The following is a 12,539-nucleotide window of genomic DNA, read 5'->3' as shown; positions in this document are numbered from 1 at the left end:
AACATCGTAAGGTTGTAGTGGTGGACCTGCAGTAGGAAATAACACAGAGGTACCCAAGCGCACCTTGGAACATGACAAGTAAACCACTGCAGTAGGAAGTAAAGTCTCCTACTGATAACTCATTGGTTCCTATTCTTTCACATTGTGCGTCCGGTCAATCTAACAAAGCTAAAAAATAAGATTTATTGGATTCCTTGCATTTTATGAAAAGTAACAGTTTTGACAACATTTGATGTAGAGATAGAGCATAGAACAGTACAGCACAGGAACAGGCCCTTTGGCCCATGATGTCTGCACCAAACACTATGCCAAATTAAACTAAATCTCTTATGCTTGTATGTGATCCATATCCCTCCATTCCCTGTATATCCATGTATCTATCTAACAGCCTCTTAAACGCCACTATCGTACCTGCTTCCAACACTACCCCTGACAGCCTGTTCCAGGCACCCGCCACTCTCTGTGTGAAAAACTAGATGATGTCATGTCGAAAGCTCCATGTCGTTGCACAGTGCCAACCGTGGTCCTTTATCAGTAACTAGAGTGGTTGGTATCCCCAACCAGAACAGTTCTTTCAAAATGTTGCAAGTGGTAGTTGAAACACAATCTAGTCACTTTAATAACCCCACACAACCAGCGTGCAGCCATGTAATTCACAAAGATCAGCAGCCACTTGCACTTGTTACCTGGCCACAGTGTCATGTTGAAGTAAAGGTTCTTAACATGTCAAACAAATGTTGCACTTTGAAATAACAATCTGCTGCAGGAACTCAGTGGGTTGGACAGCTTCTGACTGAGGAAAGGAATTGTCGACGTTTAAATGAAGAGGATGCTCTCCTTCTCCTCTCTATACTGACCATCTTGTTCTGGTTGGTTACCGGTTACTAGTGGTGTGCCGCAGGGGTCGGTGTTGGGACCGCTCCTTTTTACCTTGTACATTAACGATTTGGATGATGGAATAAATGGTTTCGTGGCTAAGTTTGCGGATGACACCAATATAGGGGGAGGAGTAGGGAGTATCGAAGAAATAGGAAGGTTGCAGAGGGACCTAGACAGTTTAGGAGAATGGGCAAGGAAATGGCAGATGAGATTCAATGTAGAGAAATGTGCAGTTGTACACTTTGGAAGCAGAAATAAGCGGGCAGATTATTATCTAGGAGGAGAGAAAATCCAAAGCACGGAAGTACAAAGGGACTTGGGGGTACTCGTGCAGGATACCTTAAAGGTTAACCACCAGGTCGGATTGGTGGTAAAGAAAGCGAATGCTATGTTGGCATTCATTTCGAGAGGTATAGTGTATAAGAGTAAGGAAGTGTTGATGAGGCTCTACGGGGCACTAGTGAGGCCTCATTTGGAATATTGTGCGCAGTTTTGGGCCCCACATCTTAGGAAGGATGTGCTGACGTTGGAGAGGGTTCAGAGGAGATTTACGAGGATGATTCCAGGAATGAAAGGGCTTATGTATGAGGAGCGTTTGTCAGCTCTTGGACTGTACTCGCTGGAGTACAGAAGAATGAGAGGGGACCTCATAGCGACATTTAAAATATTGATAGGAAAGGACAGAGTAAATGTGGCTAGGCTGTTTCCCTTGGTGGGTGAGTCCAGGACCAGAGGGCACAATCTTAGAATTAGAGGGTACAGTTTCAAAACAGAGATGAGGAAAAATTTCTTTAGCCAGAGGGTGGTGAATTTGTGGAATTCCTTGCCACGTACAGCAGTGGAGGCCAGATCAGTGGGGGCGTTCAAGGAGGAGATAGATAGATATCTAAATAGTCAGGATATCAAGGGATATGGGGATAAGGCCGGAAATTGGGATTAGAATAGTTTTTTTTTCTTCCCCCATTCCCCATTTCTCATTTCTATTTCCCTTTCCTTGGAGCAGACTCGATGGGCCGAATGGCCTGCTTCTGCTCCCTTGTCTTGTGATCTTGTGATCTCCACTCTCAGTCCTGATGAAGGGTTTTGACCCGAAATGTCGACAATTTCTTTCCTCTGACAGATGCTGCTCGACCCGCTGAGTTCCTCCAGCAGATTGTTTGTTGCTCCAGATTCCAGCATCGGCAGTCTCTTGTGTCTCCATTGCACTTTGAAATGTATTGTTTAATCTCAAATGACGTCCTCCACTTGGATTCACTGCCACTGTGTATAATTCCTCTTTGATAAAAGCATAGTCAAGATATTATTACAAAAGAGAAATCAACTCTCATAAAGTAACCACATTAAACTCAGGGAGATGAATATTTTTACAGAATGCTTTGTTTTTGCTGCTTCATACGCAGAGGTACCCAAGCACACTTTGGAACATGACAAATAAACAACTCACGCACTTCACTGACCATTGCAACAGTATTTACTTAGTGAATGAGTATGCAAGGACATGGGGCTTCCACTCAATATCTGAAAGAGAATGGCCTCTTTCTATGTTATAAGGGAATATGAAATGCATGACTATTAGGACATGGTCAAAGAAACAAGATTTACAAGGCATTGTAGAGAAAAGAGAGGTGGGGAGATTTACAGAGGGAATTCCAAGAAAGCACAGGAGGCCACTGTTCCAGAAAGCAGATAACTTGAGGATTTGTCAGACAGGAAGGGGTTACAGAGATTGATGCAGAGACTACATCACTTCACTGAACTTCAAAACAACTTGTGTATGGTCACTCAATCTTCACCTTCTCAAGAGATGTTGGACCATCTGTAGCAGATAGATCGACATGACCTAAGCTTCATACACCAGCTGTGGTAAAACATGATGCAAAATGAGCTGAACTCAGAGCCAAAAGCAAAGCTAAATGTATTGCTGATAAATGCATTGAAGTGCTTAATGCAGGTTTATTACATTTTTTGGACAAAATGGTGAAACTTGCTCTCAGCATGATGGCTTACAGTGAACTAAGAGCTGGATGTGAAGCTTCCACTTAATCAGTCTCCTTGTGTCAGTAATGCAAGGAGGCACATTATCCTGGTCATCCCAGGAGATGGCGACAGAGTACAGATTGCTTTTACTTTGGTTTCTATGGTGACTTCGGCTAAGGTAATGGACAAATTTAGAGGACACGTTCAAGGTTAAAGAGAAAGAGAGTGAAAGCGACAAACGTTACGCTGTACAGCGGCGTCCACTGGTGAACCACACAGAACAGGGTTATTGTGTCAGTGATTTGACAGGATCTCATTCCCCATCAGTCCATTCCTGGGACGTTTCTGTGTGTAAAGGCCTCCATTCTGTCCAAATGACTGATGATGGCCTTTGAGCAAGAAATTTCCTTTGTGTGTATGATACTTAATAAGGTCATATATCTGTTTAGAAAGAACACATTGAGAATTTTAATTCATATAGCAAGAGGACTACCTTCCTTCTTGCCTCCACAGATTCGGGACTTGCAATGGGAATAATACCAAATCATTCTAAAAGTGAAAAATACAAACCATCATGGTTTGCAGTGACTTTTCCCACAATGTGTCTTTGACCATGTGATGTTTGTCCCCTTGCACACTGTTCCCAATGTGATGTCTCCCATATTTGGTATTCTTTTATTCTTAATCTTTCCTGTGGAGATGTTAAAATAACAATTTAATCAAATTAGTCACCTCAGCCATTTAACAAGCATAAATAATAAAACAAAATTCCTTTCACAGGTTCTCACTTTACACATGTTTGAGAAGACATGTAAAAGTGATACAGAGATTGTTTCATGTTATATGAGTCAAACCTTAAAAGAAACTTCTAGGTGGGAAATAGATTCAACTACCTTCCAAAGCTAGTTTAAATGCAGTAAGATTACTGAGTGCAAACTGTCTGCCTCTTGGAGACTATAGGGTGGAGGTCCCATTGCTTTTAACCCCAAAGATTTATACTGAGGATGTGTGAAAGGGTTAATCAGTTTGCAAAGCAAATGACTAGAGGGGAATAGGTTGCACCATGCTCTAATGTGCACAGTTAGTGCCACATTACTAGGGTGTTTTGGACAGATTTGGTATTGGTATTGGTAGAAAATACAGATTTAGTCTGTTTAATGGTCTGTTGCAAAACTGCTTTGTTGTAGTGAAATTCCACTTGTACACTGGTGACACTCAGCTCCACGCCTCCCCACACCAGTGCTCTGCCTCAGGTTTACCACTGTTTAGCATTCTTATCTTAAATGAGGTTGAAACCATTGTCTTTGACAGGACCCTGAGTCCCTGACTCATCCCAAATACTGTCTGAAGTTGCACCTATCAGCTTGCAGCCTCAGTATTGTCTTGAGACTTTGTTTCCTTTGCTGTAAGTCCGTTTCCAGCCATCTCTGCACCTACCTTGCTCAGTTGCTGCTGAAATCCCAACCATACCTTTGCAACCTTGAGGTTGAGATTGAGGGTCTTGACCCAAAACATTGACTGTCCATTCCCCTCCACAGATGCTGCCTGACCCGCTGAGTTCCTCCAGCAGTTTGTTTTTTCTTGCTCCAGACTCCGCTATCTGCAGGCTCCTCTGCCTCCATTATCTTGAGGCTTGACTATTCAATCTCACTCCAGGCTGGGTCCTACTCTACCATCCTAACTCTGCTGTTCCATACCTCACCGTCTGTGCTTACTGACGCAGTACCTCAATTTTAAAATCCTCATTTTCAAATCCCTCCAACACCTCACCATCTCTACAATCTTGTTGAATGCTACAAAACTTTTCTTTCTCACTGCTCCTCCAGTTCCAGGCCCTTGCACATTCCTGGCATAAAACACCCCACTGTTGATGTTTATGCTAGCAGCTTATGCTGTTTCCAAGGATCTGGAGTCCCCTCCCTCAAACTCCCTGCCTCTCTAACTCTCTCTCCTGTGACATACTCACTGAAACTTTCCTCTTTGACCAAGCCTTGACCTGATATCCCTTTTTGCAGCTAGTGTCAATTTTCTGTTTGAGAATGTTCGGATTAATGTCTTGGGACATTTCACTGTGTTGGAGTTATTGTACGTCTTCTTGGAGTTATAGAAATTGTGTAACAATGGAGAGCGTCCACTGCAATGCCAAGTTATGTCAGCGATTTTTTTATCCTTGCCACTGGCAGGACTAGCATTAATTGCCCATCCCTTGTGGGGTGACCAATGACCCTATTTGGTTGGGACAGACCCAATTTAACAATCCGGTTCAGGCTGAATGGCCTTTGGACTCCATTTCTCCCAGAATCTCTTTTAGCCCTGAGTTGGGGATGAGGGTGAGCCACCCATGTTCCTTGCTGAGAGTAAAAAGTTCATGCCTCCCTTGCCTGGTTCTCCCATCATTAACTTGTGGTCGGGAGTCAGCTCTGTCTGTTTCTGCAGGACTTTCTGTAACATAACTCACCATGCACTACCCCCTCCCGTTGACCTGACAACCAGCTAAACTGTACCCCCAGCTTAGCCAGAACTGAAAGCACACTGAATGTTCCTGACTTTCAAAAAGTAATAAAAAATATTCAAAGAAAAAATAAAGAAATAAATAACTTAGAGCCATTGAGTCCACAGTCAGACACGACAGAAACAGACTCTTCAGCCAACCACGTCCACGTTGAATATCAAGTACAGAAAATCTCCAATAATTCACTATCCAATTGTTCAGAAATCCTGATGGTTCAGCACTTAGTTAACTGGGAGCTGGTTCTCATGCTCCTTTTAACACACCAATGCCCCAGTTCTCCCCTTCTGTTTCACACATGGGAGACCCAGTTCCCAAGCCCCTTTTCACTAAAAATCTTCTAACATTACATTAGCACTTACTAGGACTGGAGTTTGTGGTGCCAAGAAGTCCCTGGTATCCCCACCTTATTAAACTGCCATACTGAGGGCTTGGATAAGTATGGGGGACTATGATATCGTGGCTATTACTGAGACGTGGCTGATGTCAGGAGAGGAGTGGATATTGAATATTCCTGGTTTTCAGTGTTTTAAGAGGGATAGGGAAGGGGGGAGAAGAGGAGGAGGGGTGGCGATACTGGTCAGGGACACTGTTACGGCTGTGGAAAGGATGGATGTTGTAGAAGGATCCTCTCTAGAGTCTGTATGGGTGGAATTAAGGAACAAGAAAGGAGCAGTTACTCTACTAGGAGTATTCTATAGGCCCCCCGGTAGCAGTAGAGATATAGAGGAGCAGATTGGCAGGCAGTGTTTGGAGAGAAGCAGAAATAACAGGGTTGTTATAGTGGGAGACTTCAACTTCCCAAATATAGACTGGAACCTGCTTAGTGCCAAAGGTTTAGATGGGATGAAATTTGTTCAATGTGTCCAGGAGGGATTCCTGACGCAGTATGTTGACAGGCCGACTAGAGGGAATGCCTTGTTAGATCTAGTTTTAGGAAATGAACCGGGACAGGTGAAGGATCTATTGGTGGGTGAGCATTTGGGGGACAGTGACCATTGCTCCATAACCTTTAAAATTGTCATGGACAGGGACAGGTGCAGAGAGGACAAGAGGTTTTTCAATTGGGGAAGGGTGAACTACGAGGCTATAAGGAGAGAACTTGGGAGTGTAAAGTGGGATGTCCTTTTTGAAGGAAAATGTACCATGGAGATGTGGTCGATGTTCAGGGATCTTATGCAGGATGTTAGGGATAAATATGTCCCGGTGAGGCAGAGAAGGAATGGCAGGGTGAAGGAACCGTGGGTGACGAGAGAGGTGGAACGACTTGTTAGGGAGAAGAAGGTAGCATACGTGAGGTATAAGCAGCAAGGTGCAGACAGGGCCCGTGAGGAATATAGGGTAGCGAGGAAGGAACTTAAGAAAGGGCTGAGGAGAGCTAGAAGGGGACATGAAAAGGCATTGGCTAGTAGGGTTAAGGAAAATCCCAAGGCCTTTTTCAAGTATGTGAAGGGTAGGAGGATGGCTAGGGTGAAGGTAGGTCTGATTAAGGACAAAGGTGGGAGAATTTGCCTGGAGGCGGCGGAAGTGGGAGAAGTTCTCAGTGAGTACTTCTCTTCGGTATTCACCAGGGAGAGGGGTCTTGATGATGCGGAAGGGAGTGCTGGTAAGGGTAATGTTCTCGAGGTTGTAGATATCAAGAGAGAGGATGTGTTGAAGTTGTTAAATAATATTAAGACAGATAAATCTCCAGGGCCTGACGGGATTTTCCCCAGGCTGCTTCGAGAGGCTAGGGAGGAGATTGCTGAACCGCTGGTAAGGATCTTTGAGTCCTCGTTGTCCACGGGGATGGTGCCAGAGGATTGGAGGGTTGCCAATGTTGTCCCCTTGTTCAAAAAAGGTAATAGGGACAGTCCAGGGAATTATAGACCGGTGAGTCTCACGTCTGTGGTGGGTAAGCTGTTAGAAAGGATTCTAAGGGATAGGATTTATGAACACCTAGAGAATCATGGACTGATTAGGGACAGCCAGCATGGCTTTGTGAAGGGAAGATCTTGCCTCACAAGCCTGATAGACTTCTTTGAGGAGGTGACCAGGAAGATTGATGAGGAGAGTGCGGTGGATGTGGTTTACATGGATTTTAGTAAGGTGTTTGATAAGGTTCCTCATGGTAGGCTTCTTCAGAAGGTCAGAGGCCAAGGGATCCAAGGAAGCTTGGCTGTGTGGATTAGGAATTGGCTTGCATGTAGAAAGCAGAGGGTTGTGGTGGAAGGAGTGCCCTCGGATTGGAAGGCAGTGACTAGTGGTGTCCCGCAGGGATCGGTTCTGGGACCTCTACTTTTTGTGATATTTATAGATGACTTAGATGAGGGGGTGGAAGGCTGGGTTAGTAAGTTTGCGGACGACACTAAGATAGGCGGTGTTGTGGATAGTGTGGAGGGCTGTCGGAGCTTACAGAGGGATATTGATAGGATGCAGAGCTGAGCTGACAAGTGGCAGATGGAGTTCAATCCGGAGAAGTGTGAGGTGGTACACTTTGGAAGGACAAACTCCAGGGCAGAGTACAGGGTAAACGGCAAGGTACTTGGCAGTGTGGAGGAGCAGAGGGATCTGGGGGTTCATATTCACAGTTCATTGAAGGTTGCCTCACAGGTGGATAGAGCAGTTAAGAAGGCCTATGGGATGTTGGCTTTCATAAGTCGTGGGATTGAGTTTAAGAGCCACGAGGTGATGATGCAGCTTTACAAAACTCTAGTTAGGCCACACTTAGAGCACTGTGTTCAGTTCTGGTCGCCTCATTATAGGAAGGATGTGGAGGTGTCGGAGAGGGTGCAGAGGAGATTTACCAGGATGCTGCCTGGATTAGAGAGTATTGAATATGAGGAAAGGCTTAAGGTGCTAGGGCTTTATTCACTGGAAAGGAGGAGGATGAGAGAAGACATGATAGAGGTATATAAAATACTGAGAGGAATAGATAGAGTAGACAGTCAGCGCCTCCTTCCCAGGGCACCAATGCTCAAGATGAGAGGGCATGGCTTTAAGGTTATGGGTGGGAGGTTCAGGGGAGATGTCAGGGGGGGGGTTTTCACCCAGAGAGTGGTTGGTGCGTGGAATGCACTGCCTGGGGTGGTGGTGGAGGCAGATACATCGAACAGGTTCAAGAGCTTATTGGATAGGCATATGGAGGAGTGTGGGATGGGGGGATATGCAGGAGGAAGGGGTTAGGTAGTGTGAGGGTGGTTTGATGGACGGCACAACATGGTGGGCCGAAGGGCCTGTTTTGTGCTGTATGGTTCTATGGTTCTGTGGTTCTATAGTTGGAGCCTTAACTGTCCCTGCTCACAGAAACTGTTCTTCATACATACCATTTATCCTGCTTTATCACTTTGGAAAGTGGCCACCTTAGACCCTAGATAGAGATACAAGAGATTGCAGATGCTGGAATCTGGAGGAAAAACAAACAGCAGGAGGAACTCAAGAGGTAAGGCAGCATCTGTCTAGGGAAATGGACAGTCGATATTTCGGGTCAAGACCCTCCATCTGAATGGGGCCATCTTTGCCTCGATGAAGGGCATCAACCTGAATCATCCCCTCATTCCCTGTTCATTCCCCTCCACAGATGCTGCCTGCCCCACTTGAGTTCCTCCAGCAGTTTGTTTTCAGTCCCTAGATACTCTGCGTGTATTGGTATTGGTTTATTACTGTCACTTGTACCAAGGTACAGTGAAAAACTTGTCTTGCAAACCAATCGTACAGATCAGTTCATTACACAGTGCAGTTACATTGAGTCAGTACAGAGTGCATTGATGTAGTACAGGTAAAAACAATAACAGTACAGAGTAAAGTGTCACAGCTACAGAGAAAGTGCAGTGTAATAACGTGCAAGGTCACAACAAGGTAGATTGTGAGGTCAAGAGTCCATCTCATTGTGTAAGGGAACTGTTATATAGTCTTATCACAGTGGGGTAGAAGCTGTCCTTAAGCCTGGTGGCACGTGCCCTCAGGCTCTTGTATCTTCTAATAATGATGGATATAGTAATGATGAGTCTTCCACCTGACCCACTGTTTGATACAACCTGGTGCCTTATTGGCTACGTCAGAAAGCAGTGTGGGGATAACTGTTGTGGTTTAGGATTGGAGTACTGCCAATGCTGGAAATTGGAAGTAAAAGCAGAAAATGCTGGCAATAAGCATCTTATGAAAAGTCATTAACCCAAAACATTAGTTTTCTTCTCTCTCCACAGATGCTGTACTTCCAGCATTATCTCTCTAATTACTCGGAGCATAGACTTCCTTATTGAAAATCACGAGTACTGGTGAACCCTGGCCCCTCTGAATGCTTGCCCACATGTCCATCTTTAACTTGTGTCTGGGTTGACTGTGGTGGAAGGTCCTTGCTGTTGACTTGGAAATTTCTGCCTCCTTGGACAATGCAGGTCATCGACTGCTTCATTGGTTCGGATTATCGAACTGACACTTTAAATGTGAGGAGGTGATTGTTTTTGATCAGTAGGTACTACTACATTTTATTCTGCCAAAGTTTGACTCGCACCATTTTAGGCTGAACTAATAGACAAACTGAAACAGCAACAGTTTAGCTATTCTCCAAGAATTCCTGTGTCACCAAAATCTTTGGTGACATTCAGTTAACTCTACATGTTTCTCCTTTTACCAATGGGACCAAAGCAGCAATTCTTGGGCCAACTGGAAAAAGTGGTTTTGTTTTCATCCATTTTTCCTCCTAAATAACATAGTCCGACTATTGACGTATAAATCTGTTGATGTATAAATAGTGAAGAGAATTGTGATTAATGGGAAGTATTCAGCATAGGCTGCACACAGATCATCAGTTAGCTGGATGTAGGTGAATCCATTCAAAGAAGGTAAGACAATACACACAAGCAAATATCCAATGTCACCTCACCTTCCAACCAGATTTAATACAAAATGGAATCTTGTACCCTAGAAAACTGGGTTGCTAATTGATTGAAGACTCCAACCCCCCCCCTCCCCCCCACCCACCATCTGAACAGATTTGCTCAGGATTCCCTCAGAAACAACACTCCTCACAAGGCCAGGCAACAGTGAGTCAAGCCTACATTGCTCAAAAAACTTGTTGGCTCATGGTGTAAATCTGTGAATGTCTACAGAAAGAAATTGGCAAGAGACACCTGAGACTGCAGAAGTCACACTAGATAATGTCATCCAACCTTAGTGTGTCTTCAAGAAGAGAGTTTGTTGCTCAGCAGCAGAAATTGTGGATAGCTTGAAGTAAAATGTCAAATACTGGAAATCTGGAGCAAAAATGGAAGAATATCTTGAAACTCAGAACAGGTTAGTTGGTATCTTGGGAGAGAATAGAACCAAGAAACAATTCCAGGCCAGATGCTTCTAAACATTGTGAGAGTATCTGCCTCCAGCATCACCTCAGGTTGTGCTTTCCAGATCCCACACACCCTCTGGGTGGAAACATTCCTCCTCAGATCCCCTCAAAAACTCGTAGTCCTCACCCTGTGGTCTTAGACACACCTGCCAAGGGGATGTTTCCTACTATGTATCCCGTAAATGCCTCTCATAACTCTGTATACTATCATCAGGTTCTGCACTCAACCTCCTCTGATCTAAGGAAAACAAACCCAGCCTATCCAGTCTCTCCTCATAAATTTGCAACACCCTGGTGAATCTCCCCTGCACCCTCTCCAGTGCAATCATGTCCTTCCTATGGTGTGGTGACCAGAACTGCACACAATACTCCAGCTATGTCCTAATTAATGTTTTGTAAAGTTGTAGCAAGACCTCCCCACTTTTATACTCTTTGTCTTGGCAAATGAAAACAAGCATCCTGTATGCCTTCTTTACCACCCTATTGACCTGTGCTGCCACCTTCGGGGATCTTTGGACTTGTAAGCCAAGGTCCCTTTGTTCCCAAATATTCACTGGGGCTCTACCGTTCATGGTTTATGTTTTACCCCTTATTATACCCTTCAAAATGCATCACCTCACACTTATCAGATGAAATTTCATCTGCCATTGCTCTACCCAATTTACCAGCTGATCATTCCGTAGCCTAAGATTACCTTCCTTGCTATTAACAACACCAACAAATTTTTATTCTAGAAACATTAACATATTAAAACATTCAAATAGCTAAAAGGAAATTAAGTCTCAGGTCATGACTGAGTCCTGTTCAACCCAAGTTGGAAAGAAAAATGGAGAAAAGGCAGTTCAAATAGAGTAAGCATCATGACAGAAGCCAAAAAGAGAAGCAATTGGGAGATGAGAAGGTGGAATATCAGGGAAATGGTTGAAGTAAGTGGCTCTGGAATTACCTTGTGAATTTTGGTGAGAAATTCACAAAGATCACAGTGCACCATACCACTGAAACAGTGAAAAAGGCTAAGGTTGAAGATGTTCTTGAACTGAATCCCACAGTTGTTCACAAAGAACCAACATAGAATGGACTGGTTTGCCCTGCCAATGGATTCTCTGGTGGTCCATGAGGAGCTCTTGAATAAAGTACACACACTTTATTTGAACTCCTTATGTCTCTGTACACACTCTTCCTCAGTGAGTGGATAGCTAGAAGTTCAGAACCCATAGAACACACAGATTTTACGAGGGAAACCCATTCCTCACAAAGGTGACTCTCGCCTCCTTCGTTTGGCTGTTTCTCTTCCTTTGCCTCTTCATTAAATGGAGTTTAACCTTAAAAAGATTCACCCCTATAATTTGTTCAGTGGAAAAGCTTCACATTTGCTACATACTGCAAAACAAAGCTCAGAGGGAGCTGATAACCTGAGGTTGCCAAGGGTAGGATTTGTTTCACTAATGCTGTGCAGCTACTGTGTTACATGTTACACATCCATTTAAATAAAATCAAGTTTGTAGAGACAGGTAATTTTCTATTCCAGTGCCACTTCTAACGGTTAAGAACAAGAGTGTACGTGCCAGGAAAATAAACCAACTGTGTACATTCAGAGACTCCATCATTCCTGTTGTAGATATGCTGCTGCTGTGACCCTGTTCCCATTGTGTCATGACCCCTATGGTTCCTATTCGATCACTATGCAGTTACACGGAGTCAAAGAGGCATAGAGCTATATAGCACAGAAAACAGGCCATTTGGCCCAACTCATCTATGTCTAACTGAGCCAGTCCCATTTGCCTGTGTTTGGCCCATATCTCTCTGAACCTTTCCTATCCATGTACCTGTCCAAATGTCTTTTAAATATTG

Source organism: Pristis pectinata, chromosome 2 (assembly GCF_009764475.1).
Source record: "Pristis pectinata isolate sPriPec2 chromosome 2, sPriPec2.1.pri, whole genome shotgun sequence".
Classification (NCBI taxonomy): Eukaryota; Metazoa; Chordata; class Chondrichthyes; order Rhinopristiformes; family Pristidae; genus Pristis; species Pristis pectinata.
This window is presented reverse-complemented; position numbering follows the sequence as displayed.